Genomic DNA, 15,963 nt, shown 5'->3' on the forward strand with positions numbered 1-15,963 from the left:
TGCCTTCTACTCCTCCTAGGTGTATTTCGTTCTTTTTGTTTTAGAGCTTTTAGGTGTGCTGTCAAGTTGCTGACATTTGCTCTCTCCTGTTTCTTTCTGCAGGCATTCAGAGCTATGAGTTTTCCTCTTAGCACAGCTTTCATTGTGTCCCAGAAGTCCGGTCATAGGGGACATACCCCAGAAAGAATTAGTCTCTCCAGTGCCCTCTCATTTCTTCATCCTAGCCATGAGGTAAACCATTTTGCTATGAAACGTGTTCCTACCATGATGTGCTGGCTCCCAACCACAGGCCTAAAACAAATATGTATGCTCAGTCATAGAAATGTCTAGAAAGCAGAAGCCAAAATGAGCCCTTTCTGTAGAAGCTGATACTGTGTTACTGTAACAGAAATGTGTACAACACACATTCCCATCCCAACTAAATCACAACACAGATTCTATATCCAGCTAATGGTAAATGTATTCAATTCTTAATGTCATTAAAATAAATACTTCCACTTTTGGTAAAAAAAAAGTTTGGGTATGTTGTACCTTCATTTTCATTAAATTCTAAGAAGTCTTTAATTTCATTATTTATTCCTTGACCAGGTTATCATTGAGTAGAACATTGTTCAACTTCCATGTATATGTGAGCGTTCTTCCCCTATTGTTATTGAAGACCAGCTTTAGCCCATGGTGGTCTGATAGGACGCATGAGATTATTTCTATCTTTCTGTATCTATTGAGTCCTGTTTTATCACCAATTATATGGTTAATTTTGGAGAAAGTATCATGAGGTGCTGAGAAGAATGGATATCCTTTTGCTTTAGGATAGAATGTTCATTAAATATCTGTTAAGTTCATGACTTCTCTTAGTCTGTCTATGTCTCTGTTTAATTTCTGTTTCCATGACCTGTCCATTGATGAGAGTGGGGTGTTGAAATCTCCTACTATTACTGTGTGAGGTGCAATGTGTGTTTTGAGCTTTAGTAAGGTTTGTTTTATGTATGTAGGTGCCCTTGTATTTGGAGCATAGATATTTAGGATTGAGAGTTCATCTTGGTGGATTTTTCCTTTGATGAATATGAAGTGTCCTTCCTTATCTTTTTTGATGACTTTTAGTTGAAAATTGATTTTATTCGATATTAGAATGGCTACTCCAGCTTGCTTCTTCTGACCATTTGCTTGGAAAGTTGTTTTCCAGCCTTTCACTCTGAGGTAGTGTCTGTGTTTGTCTCTGAGGTGTGTTTCCTGTAGGCAGCAGAATGCAGGGTCCTCATTGCATGTCCAGTTTATTAATCTATCTTTTTATTCTGGAGTTGAGACCATTGATGTTGAGAGATATTTAGGAATAGTGATTATTGCTTCCTGTTATATTCATATTTGGATGTGAGGTTATGTTTGTGTCCTTTTCTTCTCTTTGTTTTGTTGCCAAGATGATTAGTTTCTTGCTTTTCTAAGGTGTAGCTTGGCTCCTTATGTTGGGCTTTACCATTTACTATCCTTTGTAGCGCTGGATTTGTGGAAAGATATTGTGTAAATTTGGTTTTGTCATGGAATATCTTGGTTTCTCCATCTATGTTAATTGAGAGTTTTGCAGGATACAGTAACCTGTACTGGAATAATAAAATATTTCCAGGATATACTATACATACTAAAATCAATATTGAATCAAAATTATCATCTGCTCTATAACCAGAATTTAAAATTTCACAATTACTAAAATAACAATAAAATCTTTATCTGTTTGGGCTAATTTGTTCAGATAATTTGCTCAGGAAACCTTTGTCAGTGTCATTATCTTAGTGTTTGTACAAGTATATTTTCTCTTTATTGATGAGTGACATACCACAGTTTTAAATTTTCAGGCAGTGAATACCTGAATCACTCCATATTTATTAATTATAAGACAGTCTAAGTCTAGTTTTGTAGATTTTTGTCTCAAAGTTAATAAAATTTTACTCAAGTTAATAAAAAAAAAAAAGAAATATAACCACAAAGAAAATGGAAAGGGAGAACCAGTATTCTCAGCTTACAGTACTGACAATAGGACTCATGAGAAAAGAAGTTTCTTCCACTCTGAGCCCCAAAGGCAAAGTGAGATAGGCACCGCAGAGCGCCACAAGACTAGCTCTGATAACACCGTGCTATGACATCAGACTTCAGCATGTAAGACTCCTGACCTGCAAGGACTCTAAGACTATAAGTTCATAGGGCTCAGTCCCTAAGTTGTGGTGAGTTATTGCGCCCACTATAACTAACACACCAAGTTTCACATGGATTGAAAAAATTTAGACTTTCAACTGAAAACATCAGTGGCAAAGAAAATACCTTGAGCATTTAAGTCTGAGTTAAGAAAAAAATGCTCTTTTGAATGTAATGTGCCACCCTTCTCATATGATAGCATCATATGTTACAACTTGATTTCCACTTGCTAGCTTTAATCATTGAGAGGTGGTGATGAATGATGAGAATTTAATCTGACTGATGAATCTATGTACTAAGGAGTTTATGATATTTTATTAAAAATTTAAAATACACTATATTTTGCTCATATTCTGTTACCTCCCAGATCCTTTCCAAATTTTATATTCTCCTTTTCAAAACACAACGACAACAAAAGAAATAAAAGTGTAAACAAAAAAAAGCACGCATGACTCACTCACATGAAAATCAAAACATACAAAAGATCAGTAAGACAAAACAAAGCAAAAACTGCATAAAATACTACTGAGTTTCTTTTTATTTGAACTGTGGACATGGGTCTTGCTATGAAATGAAAAGGTCTATCTATTAGAGAGAGTTGTTTTTTTGATTTGTCAGTGGGTCTCAGTTACAGAAGCTCCTTGTTTAGACGTAGGGCATTGTGTCCACTTCCCTCTGTCCTGGGAAGTGATCTGGCTTGAATCTATGCAGATTTTGTAGGTGCTATTACAGTTTTCATGCACATGTTCTCATGTGAGCATTAGGCCTGTTGTGCCTGAAACTGTAATCTTACAATCTCTCACTCTTACAAATTCTTCCTCTTCTGCATAGATAACAGAGACTTGAGAAAAGGGATTTGATGAAGGTCACCATTTAGGCTGGAAAGGCCATTTGAAAAACCAACTGAAATTTGCTACTGAAGGAAAGTCATGGATATATGCATATGAAAGTGTCTAAGAGGATTCAGGAAATAAGGTGGAGACAATGTCTTCAGCCACCAAGTAAAGCCTCCAGTGCTAGGATGGGTTACAACTTGTTGAGTCATTGGCTGAAAAGATACCATGGAACCTTTATATAACAGGCTGTTGTTTGCTCTCTGGTGGTAATGCCTTATTGCCAAAGACAACAACTACTTATGTGATCGGATATTGAGAAGCTGAGCTGTTCCTTAATAGATGTGTCACCCTTACTGACTCGTGCTTATGGTACTACAAGATAGTCTGGTGTGATTGTGGTATAAAGATCATGAGAGTGACTAACCTCCTTTTGATTGAATTTAAGGTCCACAGTGTGAAGTAGAACCTGTACCTGACACAAGACTACATAAATGGTAGGCCTAGGAGAAAATTTATTATTGTTATTTTGCTAAACACACATGGCAATACAATGTTACCTAATGATGTATTTCTATGTCTATAGATCAGGATTTAAAATGTGGAAGCATTATTAAGAGGTAATAAAAATAAGTTTTGAATGTGGGACTTTATTGGAAAGAGAAGGCAAATAGGGACATGTCACACGGTGAAAGGCTCTCCTCATCAGGATGCATTAGGAAATCTGTAACCGTGGACAGCAATCTCAGAAACTGAGGGAAAAACCAATTTTTCCTCTTTAAACCGTATCTCCCAGCTCTTTATCATAGAAAGGATAAGACTGTCTAACATAAAGCAAATTATTCTGGAAAGGAAGACAGGATGAGAATAAATGAGGTTCATTTCTGAAATGGAAGAAGCCATCAATTTGAACTTCATGGCTATCTCTCTAGGGGAATATAATGATATGAGTTGGCAACATGGAATATATGATGCAATATATTTACTCCAAAAGAGACATGCATGACTCAAGACTCTTGAGTCCACTCAACTCAAAGTTTTCCCAGAAAAGTGGTCTCCTCTTCCTTTTAGGAGACTATGGGTTAACTTTTCTCTTGGTTTACAGTTTCTCCTGAACCATACATTTTTCATTTTGTGGAGGCTGTGCTGTTACAGGACCTGTCTGAAATGCCATGAAGAATGTTTGATGCTTGGAGACTACTTGCTCAATGCCTAGCATAGGAAAAAATGAGTCAGTAGAAGAAAAGTGAAGACACAGAAAACATGATCAAATGTTTATAGAAGTACAATGCTTTTGTTACCTAGACAAAATAATTTAGAATCACAAACTCAGAGAAAATATTGCCCAAACATGTTTCAGTGTGTTCCATTACCCTCAACCCACTGAGATCTTTCAAAATCCCACCAAATAGGTCGATATTTAAAAGATTTTTTTGATAACTTCTGTACTTGCTCTCAGTTTGATATGCAATAGAGGCATGGAGTTAATACCAATTAACTACTAACATGTAATGGGTACAAGCAGATTATGAAGTGACTAAGTTTCTTTCCAAGTAACTCTGAGAAAGGATGAGTATTATTTTCCTCTAAGCTTAAAGTTAATAATGACCCATTTCAAAGGTAGCAAATCACTTCTGGACATGCAGAAGGAAACTACATGTAGAAATAGCATTGAATTTGATTAGCAAAATTAACACAGATAGGTAGAAGTAAGTTCTTTTAGCATCTTTTTCATCTTTTCTTTTTCTCATCTTTCATGCTTAGAAGCTGCCATGTTCCCACCCTGAGGATAATGGACTGAACCTCAGAACCTGTAAGTCAGCCCCAATTAAATGTTGTCCTTATAAGACTTGCCTTGGTCATGGCGTCTCTTCACAGCAGTGAAAACTCTAACTAGGACACTTTTCTTATCCAAATGACAGAACTCAGAATTGGAGGAATATGGCATTTCAGTCACGAAGAAGGCACTAATCAGGATACCATCGTATCCTGATGTATCATTCAGTTCTCATTAGTGACAGTACCATGCGCTTTTAATGCAAATCTCCAATGTTTTAAGATGTCAAGACTTAACATCCAGGATAGAGGATAAGAGTAAATACTTATGTACACAAATTCTATGCATGATTGCAATACCTATCATGCCTCAGTCAGTGAGTTTCCCCACTCAAATAGCACATTTCTTAACTATCAAAAGAGTGCTAAGCTATAAATCAGAGTTAAGGTTTTTGCAAAGCCATCCCTCTAGAACCTTTTTCCCTGATGACATTTCTCCACATTGTGGTTTTTCTTTTAAATAGAATAAAAAAGAAACAAACAACAACAACAACAAAACAAAAACTCTATAGTTGCTTAAATGTCTCTCACAAGCTTCACTTTCTATGGAAGTTTTTGTATGGATTTGTAGCAAATAAAAGATTGAGATGTAATATTATTGACAGGTTTCAAACAATTGAAGGCTGATTATTTATTTTGCATTGCAGTCTCTCAACAAATTACAGTGCTCAGACTGCCAGACTTGTCTCTGTATTTCACAAGCTACACTACTCTGTATGTAATAGTTTTGAACCTGCTGGATCTGTCACCACCTCACAGATGACCAATAAAATCTGGAAATATGAGCCGTCAGAGAAAAATGAGATACTGTGTGTTTCCACAAAATAGAAGTTTGTCACTAGGTCTGCCTAGTGAGAAAGTCACACAAAAAGCAACAAAGAACTCTCTTGCCCAAAATGTTAATCACATGTCTGATAAACATTGTCCTCAGTCCCTTAAGAAATGAGGATAACTTGCAACTTTCTGGATTGATAATTTATTTGTTTGCTTATTTTTTACAGAAATGACTAAATATATTATTTTAAATTTTTAGTTTTCTTTTTCATTATCTATAGCAAATTTTAACTTCAAATATATTTTTTACCATTCTTCCCCTCCCCCAGGTCCTTTTATATCATCTCCTCTTCTCTGTCCACCCAACTTTTTCTTTTTCAAACAAACAAACAAAGCAAAAATCCAATATAACAACAAAAAAAATCACAAAGAAAACAAAATAAAACACAACCCAAAAAGAAAAGTCAAAACATAGGAAAAGAAAAACACCAAACTATAATTAAATAAAAGTCCAATATATATATATATATATATATATATATATATATATATATATATGTCTCCCATTATACATTAGTCAACTGGTCCTGATTGTGAGGCCTGCCTGGATTAGGAGATATACCCAGTGTCACTTCATTGGGGAAAATTGATTTTTTTTCCTCTCCCAGCAGATACTAATGGTAGGTAGTTTTTTTGTTAACTTTACTTTAGACTATATTTACATTCATTTGTTCATTTCTAAACATATAGCAAAGTCAACTATAGTAAGATAAAATGAAAACCATCACACTGAATTTGGACAAGACCAACAGAAGAAAAAGAGCCCAAAAGAAGACACAGTAATCATAGACCCACTTGTTCACACATTCAGGATCCTCACAAAATACACTGAACTGGAATCCATGAAAAAAGCTCAGACTGTGCGTGCTGCTTCAGTGTCTGTATGAGCTTTGCTCGTGTTGATTGAGAGGTCCATGCTTTCTTGGTGTCCTCCATCCCTCTGGCTCTTACACTACGTTTGTCTTCTTTTCTCGGAAGTTCCCTGAGCTCTGAGGAGAGAGATTTGTTGGGCACATCCCATTTATGACTGAGTGTTCGAAGGTCTCTCACTTCCTGCCTAATGTCTGGCTGTCGGTCTCTGAATTTGTTCCCATCTAATGCAGAAGGAAGCTTCTTTGATGATTGCTGAACAAGGCACTGATCTATGAGCATAGCAGAATATTAATGGAGTCATTTTATCACCATGCTTCCCCCTTTTAGACCAGTATTATTTGATTGACCCTAAGTCTCTGACCCATCTAGTGTCACAATCTTGGTCACCTGTATCAGGTATGGGTTCCATCTCATAGAGTAGGCTTCAAGTCAATTCAGTAATTGGTGGCTTACTCCCACAAGATTTGTGCCATTGTTGTCCTAGTGTATCGTGCAGATAGTACTCCCTTATAGATAAAGATAAAGACAGTACTCTATTGTAGATTTTCTGGCTGGCTTCCTGTTTAGGTTTCTGCTTTGATAGTTTGCAGAGTACCTTCCTGAACCAAAGACACTAGAACATGTGCAAAGGCTTTCTGCAAACGGATTATAACACCCCATTGTGGAAGACACTATCTACATAACTCATTGGACATGAGAATGTTTGAGCCAATGATTTCAAATAGAAAGACAGTGGAGAGTGAAACGTGTTTACTGTTAAAATGTGAGGAAGTGGAATGACTTGCTTAGTTAGTTTTGCAGCAATGTATAGCTCTCTATGTACGCATGTGTGGAAGGTGGGGACCTGGCTTTGTAGCTTTATATACATCCCATTACTGTTTAAAAGTGTTTCTCCCTTCTTCCCCTCTCCTCTTTATTTCAAATTTTAGTGAGTAAGACCAGTTCAGCCCTAGGAACTAAAAATAATTTGTAATTTTTTAAACTAATCAGTCAAAGCAGAAAAGCCAGTTGGTTCACCTAGGCAACAGGGAATTAGAGTGCTGTAAACAACCCCAAGGCCCTGCTGCTAAGTGTAGATCAGTCCTTCTGTGCTGTTGATTGAGTACACAGATCTTTCTACTATCCCTAGTGCATCTCGGTGACCATGTATAGGAAAACCTCTAAATACCTCTGGTTGGTTGGTTTGCTGTTGTTCTTGTTCTTGTTCTTGTTGTTGTTTTGTTTTGCTTTGCTTTGCTTTGCTCCACTCCACCCCCAAACCAAATTACAAAGCCTAACACCATATACACACTTCACTGATAGAAACAGGTAGGGGTACAAACAATCAAATATCAGAGCAGGGCTGACCATTTACACAAAGGCTCTCCATTCTTGGTGCAGATGCAGCTGGGGCTCCCAGGCCTGCCTTAGACAAAGACTCTTCAGCTGAAATCCTGAGGGAGGTTTAAACAATCACACCATCAACTGGCATTACACCATCAACTCTTGGAAAACTCAGCAGCTGATCATCAGGCCCAGTGTAACTGTTGCAAATGCTTTGTAAATGTCTGGCTTGTCCTACCCAAAGCTTTTAGGGAGATAAAAGTTAATTCAGAAACAAAGTTTTTCAAGAGTCAATAAAACCTTTTGAAGAACTTTGCTGAGAAGTTTTAATCTCTTGCCAATGTGAAAGCAGAAAAAGTAAAACTTCTGTCCAACAATCTCAAAGTCAGTAAGACAAAGAAAATAATCCAACCCCCAGAGCCAACAAAAGGGCCATTTTCTATGTGCCACCCCGGGTGGACTTGGAAGCCATGCTTCTCTAACAATGACCACATTATTCCCACAGAATAATGCCAACCTATCAATGTGAGGTTTGTTCAATCAATTTGGAATTCAAATCTAAATATGACAGGAGAGAACGATGAGTCAAACCCAGCTCACTAAGGTTAAGTCAAACATGGATAGCAAAACACAAACAAAAGCAAAATGCCCTATGTCCAAGACTGTGAGTCAAGATTAAAGCATACGACATCGAATTATCTTCCCATTATACTACATTCAATAGACAGGGACACATTTTCCCATCATGAAAGGATGTGTGAACAGTGTAACTTGAGAAGTTAAACATGGTTCGCTCACACTGTTATTCCTATTTATGGGCTGCTAATTCACCCAAAACAAAAATCATTCTTCTTCTTACACTGTTCTTAAGACTCCTTAGATTTTAAAATTGAAATGTCAGTGTGATTTAAACAAGCCATAAACATCCCTCAAAGAAAAAACATGGATGAGTCTTTAGGATGAATAAACCAAACAATTGTACATTCCATGGTAACTTTCTGTTACTAATGCATTTCAAGATCCCAATCACTATAAACCACCGTCGAAGCAATTGTGATCACAACCCCTTTCCTTGGCAAACAAGACTGTGAACAAGAAAGTAAAAGTCATTAGTGAAGGAAGGATTGAAAGTGTGGCTGCGTCATTTTATAAGCACTTGAAACCTCCCTTCATTGATTTCTTTACTCACTCTGGTCAACATAACTGTGCCTTTTTTATGGTTTGTTTATGTGTGTCTGTGTGCATGTGTGTACGCATGCAGGTGTGCACACATGTGTGAGTGCACTGTGCATATACATCCACATGTAAAGATCTGCCTATGTGTGGGTGTGTGCATGTTCAGGTGTGATACATATATATTTCGGTCTGGAGGTGTATTCTCTCTCTCTGGAAAAAACTTGTTTCCTTAAATTTCAAAGTTCAATCTGACTATAATTTTGAATTTTTTTCAAGATCAAAATATTCACCATTTAAAAATATTTCATTAGGGAGAAAGGATAAAGTCAAATTAAAGCTCTAGATCCTTTTGGTATTAATGTAGATGGTATGAACACAAAACTCATAAGCATGGAATCAAAAGGGCATGTGACTGACTAAAGTATTATTAGGTCAAGAGAATCATCATTGGGAGATTAATTAAGCTCCACTTTAAAAACATCAGTTTTGGAATTCTTTGAGCCACAGAAACATCTCATTCTCTCTCTACAAATCTATAGAAAGCAATGGAAATATAACTTTAACCTCAAGGCTCAAAAAAAATCAATGATCCCACGACGCTGATAGTAAGTAATAATAATTATTTCTCCTTAAGAAATTAATCTCTTCCATGAGTTTTCATTCTACAGATTACAAAGTCTGGGTAAACCGTAGAAAGCTTAATCTATTGAAACATGAAGACTGAGTGTTGTGAGGCCGAGATTGAACATTTAAGAAGTCTGTTTTCTAACAGTGACTAATGGCCCTCACTGAACTAGAGAGGCCAGTATAGCATTAATAAATAGATCGTTTTTTTTTAACCTGTGTATAACAGAAACCCATAGACAGAGTTCTGTTCTATGGAAACCCTAGTCTCCTGCTACCTTTCCTGTCTACAAAAGTGAGCTCCTTCCCAGTCTCTCCCATTGCTTACCAGTGCTTGCTGGGGTTCCCTCCAGAGCTCTAAAACGATGCTTTCTATTTCTTGTGTTTCCTCCTCTTCCATCCCCCAGGTTTTCCTAGCATTTTCTCCAGGAAACATCGTGGCACTTCAATTAAATCAGAGTCCTCAGTTAGCTACTCCCAGAACATGTTTCTCTTCCCACCAGTCACCTTTTCACTTAGGAGTTGATTGAGTGAAGAGTATTAACCACCTGTAGGTTAGGCAAGAAACTTCAAGAGAAACACTTTGTGTCTAATCGGTGTGTGTGTGTGTGTGTGTGTGTGTGTGTGTGTGTGTGTGTGTGTGTGTGTGCTTTTCTCCCTAAGACTTAGAATAAGTTGTGTATTTGACTGAGTAGATTGAATGGAAGAAAGATGGAAAAGACAAGGTCTAAAAATTAGAATCCAGGGACTTAATGACTTTGGATAGAGACCTGCTAAGATTCAGCAGGAGCTCCCAGATGTCAGCTTGGCTAGAAAATGTGTCATGTGTAAGTCATGTGCATCATTTGGTCAACAAGTAATAACTAAATATATGGTCAGATAATTGTTACAAGAAAATCTCAACTCACAGTGATGATTTACCAACTATATTTAGACTAGGCTGTGTTTTCTGTATGTCTTTCAGTTTACAGACCTGTTAATTTTTGCATTGAATAAATATTTATTGAACATGTACTGCGTGTTATCAGAACCAAAATGTTTTACTGTTTAAGTACAAAGAGTTTAAATCTGCAAAATACAATCTATTCTTATCATCTTTATGTTAAAAGCATTATTTACCTAAGGTTAAATTGTTTGACTTTTAATAAATCAGTTAATGTCTCAGATAATCAATTATTTGTTTAAGTCTTCCTAAAGGTTTGCCAATATATTAAACATTTCAAATAAGCAACATCAATTCCATTGTTTTCTGTTATTCTCATGTTTTAGAATTGATTGATTGTTTTCACTCTATTCATTATATTTCTTAGCCTTGATTTGGGTTTATTTTGCTTATGACTTTCAATTTCTTAAAGAATAGCCTTACATTAATGATTTTATAATATTTTTAGATCCTGGTGTTTAATAACAAATGCTGATTAATTGGTAATGTATTTCTGTATGCAAACTCACAAACACGGCTGGTATCTGTTTATCCAATCAAGTTGACACTCAAAACTAATACTATATTAGGGAATGTTATTGATAAAATTACTCCAACATTAGATAATTTAGATAATGTGGAGAAATTTCTATAAAGAGATGGTTACTTAAACCAACTGTAGCACATTTATAAAACCTGAATATGACTGTAAGAACTAGGTGAATTGAATTAGCAACTGAAGTGCTCTCTCAAATGCACCAATAAAAATATTCTCTACTCAGAGGAGAAGGGGAGTGGGGAGGCGGGAAGGATTGTGGGAGAGGGTGATCAAGAGGGAGTCAGGGAATGGAATGGAATGGGAATAATTACAAATAAATTAAATTACATTTAAAAATAAAGACAGAATCGTAAAGTGGGGATAGAGCTCTTCCACATCAGGAACTCACACAAAGGGCTTTGCTGGATATTTGCATAGTGGTATATAATGATAGTAGACAGTACATTTGTTTATATGTTAATATGCTATAGATACTTCTGTTTTAATGTTAAATTTTCTCATTCTAAAAATGATGTTAAATCACAAAAAAATAAAATAAAACATTTGTTCCTTAAAAAAAGCATGCTGACTCATCTATAAATAAGGAATCAGTAATGTCTGCTTTTTTTTCAGATAAGAAAAAAGTAAAACAAGTTTTAAAACTCCATAAATGGAAGACTGGTTTTGCATAAACAGCAAGCATGCTTTTGTTGGTCTAGTTCTTCAACATTCATGTTTGTAAATTTTTCAAAAAGTACAATGCACTAAAGAGCTGCAACAGAAAAATTAGATACCGTACACATAGGAGCCTAGCAAAGTTTAAAACAAAGAGTCGTCGGTGATGAATGCTACTGACAACGTGGAGAAATCTGAGCTCTCACACAGTGCTCATGGGATAGTCAGATAACTGTGCCTTGGAAAAACAGCTGCCAATGTTTTATAAAGATAAAATATATACACATTAAATCATTTTATCATTCAAAATGCTTACTTCTTGTTATTAACTGGAGTTGTAAAACTAATTTTTGCATAAAATTTACACATGGATATTTGATTATTTGGTAATTACTTTTTGATACAGCACAAAAGCTTCTTGTTATGGTTCAGATGTTGAAAGACCCTTATGGATGATATACGGCCTTGCCATTGGCCAAGGAATAACAGGGTCAACCATGAACCAGAATCATCAAGACAGGGAGCTGAAATGAACATTTCATCTTTCTAAGTTAGTTGTTTCCAGTGTCTTGCTACAGTAGTAAAAAGCTGACTAAAACATGACTCACATAGAAATGAAAAATAGAAACACATTTTGGTATGTCCAAGAAATGCAATTAATTTTCAACAATTGAAAGATATACTACTGATATCAACAACATGGATATACAATATATTATGCAAGGCAAAAAGTCAGACTGAACCCACATCCTGCCTTAGCCTCATCTATATGACCCCGCTAAAAGGAAAAACATTTAAAAAAGAAAATAGTTGACTGAGGTAAAATAAGATTAACTATACGAAACGCAGGGTTTTTCAGGAATAATAGTTGCTCTATACAGGTGATAGTGGTTATAGAGCCATGCATGCTTAGGGATACATGTTAAATGCAGGATGTATTCTATGCAAACTACATTTTTATATGAAATTAAGTACAAAGCATCCTTTTTGGTTGAAAAATATGTCATTATATTCAAAGTTTGTTCATTTGGAGTAAAAAGAAAATTTTCACTAAAATAGCTCAGAATGCTGCTTTGGCTCTCAATAATTGTCTTCACATTCCTTGATTTTCTCCAATAACACTGGCCATTTTACATCCCTAAACCTCTTCAATATGGGTCTGCTCCAGAGTCTTTGTACTGCAGTTTCTTCTACTTCTCTTAGCTGTATCACTTGCCTGCCTCAGGACTTCACTGCAGGGTCACTTCTGCAATAACATACTATTTGTAATCAACTCTGGTCTATTCCCCTTTCCTCCCTGGTACTTCTCAATCAAACATTAACTTTTTAATTTACAAATTTGTGCTAGTAGAATATCTTTTCCATGGAGAGTGGGCAGAGATCCTTACAGGTTTGGTCACAGTCCCCATCGCCTGCTTCTAACACAGTGCATAGAGTATAACAATACTCACAGGCACTGATTAATAAATGGTCCAGGTGTGACCAAATAACTGCTTAGCGATCTTTACTCAATGCAACCCTTGTTCTTTTATGACTTGCTAAGGATATTTTCACCATAACTTGTAGAAAACTGTACTTTCTATTTTAGCTCTACTTTTATGAAAAGTGGGTTGAGTAATGACAAAAATAGATGCTTGGGATATATTTTTAAAGATTCATGACTCTTTGCCATCTTGTCTTCGACCCTCAGAGAGAGGGACATGACCTCCATCTTCTTATGATCACTCCATCATTTTCTATACAATCTGCACTGCACGGACCACATTCAATTTCATTTGATGCAAAACATAAAGTTCTCTTTTCGTCTTAATGAGTAAAGTAAGCCACTGGATAGAATTTAGATTACATAAAAATCTAGCAAAGAGATTTAACAGAAAAATGTATGTTCTAGAGATCTCTTTTTTGATGAAAAGTTTCAATGAGAAAACAAATAAAAAAAAATCAGATTCTACTTGGGACAACCCAGTTTTAACACTAAAGCATCAAGGGTAGGATTCAATAAAGATCTGTGTGTCAACTACTGAACATCAAAAGGCAAACATAAAAGAAAAAAAATAATTTTGATTTCACTGCCTGTAGTTCAATAACGTGTTACAGCTGTCTAATTGATTTTTCATGTTCAAACATTCCCCCACCAATGTTTTCAAATGTCTTCCTGCTGTAGAGCTCTGACATTTATCCATAACAATAGCACTCTTCGTAGACAGCTTCAGTGACTGTTCATCATGACTTCACACAAGTCTTCTCTAGAGCTTCGTTGTTGCTACAATAAAGCGTTAGAAGTTGAATACTTATAAAGTAAAGAGGTTTATTGAGGTTACAGGTTTCAGGTGAAAGCTCAGGTAGACTCATCCATTCCATCTGTCTAGTCTCTAGCCAGTCTTCCAGGCTGCCACACCATGCCTCTACATGGTAGAGATAGAAAAGTTATAAAGAAAACAAAACAAAACAAACAAACAGCAACAATAACAAAACACCTCTGAGCAGAGAACATCAAACGTGTCATGTGCTTTTTCTTTGTAAGAATGCATTCATCATTTTCATTGCTATTGAGCTTGTGGGAACTAGACATTCCATGAACATCGTAAGTCATGACAGTATTGCCTTTGTGGTCTGCTCACTTCTACTTGGGCATTACCTCCTGATTACTCTACCAACTCTTACCACCATCATATCAGGACCAGCTTCTAGTCCACGAAGATGTGAGAGAGACCTTTAAGCCAAATCTAAATCAGAGCAATTCGTGTGTACACACAGTACAATAGTCAAGCTAGACCATTCACTCATGATTCAATCATATCTAGTGACTTTTTTTTGTTTTAGTCTTTGTAGAATCATGTCTCTCTACTTGGACTATCTACTCACCCAATCTTCCACCAACTCCTTATGCAGACATACTCAACAATAAAGACTTTCTTGTTTTAGTCCAATCTGACTTCTTTCTTTCCTGTGAATGGTTACAGGACTCTACCTATTCTGTCTAACAGTTCTCAGTCCTAGGTTCTTACCATAGTCTGTCATGTTTTGTCTTGGCTCTTTCTCTACATCCACCTCTCTTTGATTTTTGACCAATCTGAGAATGAGTTACATTCACAAGTAGCGCAAACTGTAGCACATTGGATGTCTCCTTGAAGAACCTACCAGAGGCCTTCTACAATTGTCAAAAAAATAATGATCTCTTGTTTTAAGCCTCTCTTAAATCCATGCACAGAGGGAGGAATGTTCTTATCTCAAGAATTGGACTAGAGAAATGAGAATGTAAGAGAAAGCCATTTTTGCTGACCTGGGTTTCCAGCATTGTAAATTAGTTGAGTTGACTCGTAAGTTTTCTATTGCTGGATTTGAGTAGTGTAAATAACATCAGGCTAGCATATGAGAGATGGGCACTGATTCAGACATGCTAAAAAGCATAGAAGCTGACAGGTAGAATAACTTTCCAAACAGATAATAGGCCTTCTAATCCTGCTGTTTTGCTGACGTCACAGGCATTCAACCATCTACCTTTTCTTGAAGCTTAAAAGAAATTGCTTTGTCCCCAGGCTAAATTCTGCCATCTCACCAAGGTATGTAACCCATGTGCCAAGTACCATGTGACGCAACAAACTGAATGGGCAGGGTTAGATTTGGGGGTGGGGGAATTTTATAAAATATCCATTGGTGCATAGTATTTGAATATTCACATAATCTAATCAAGATACATACATTATTTTATTATTATATCGCTATACTTACATCCCACATTTAAAAAAAATCTCACCATAAAGATTTGATTAGGTTCATATTTTAAGTATGAAATTGAGGGAGTTGGAAGGCAAAGGCAGTGGTGAACCTTGTTTGAATGGAGTATTCCTAAAAAAAATTCTCAAAAAAAATTAAATAAAAAATCAAGGACTATTAGAATTCAGAGTACCGCACATATGAGCCACACAACCTCAGAGGCTATCGTTCTGTGGACACAATCAGATGACAAGTACACTGTTTCTCAGCTTTCACTCTGCCTATAACTCCTCCAGGAAAGATCCGTGCCTCTACGTGCCAGTTCAAAGGTGGATTTAAAAATAGAAAGAGAACACTCTACCTACTCTATTGTCTCTTCATATTTTACAAATATCCAGAAGTGATTTTACAGAGATGTGTGACTACTA

Source organism: Rattus norvegicus, chromosome 4 (assembly GCF_036323735.1).
Source record: "Rattus norvegicus strain BN/NHsdMcwi chromosome 4, GRCr8, whole genome shotgun sequence".
Lineage (NCBI taxonomy): Eukaryota > Metazoa > Chordata > Mammalia > Rodentia > Muridae > Rattus > Rattus norvegicus.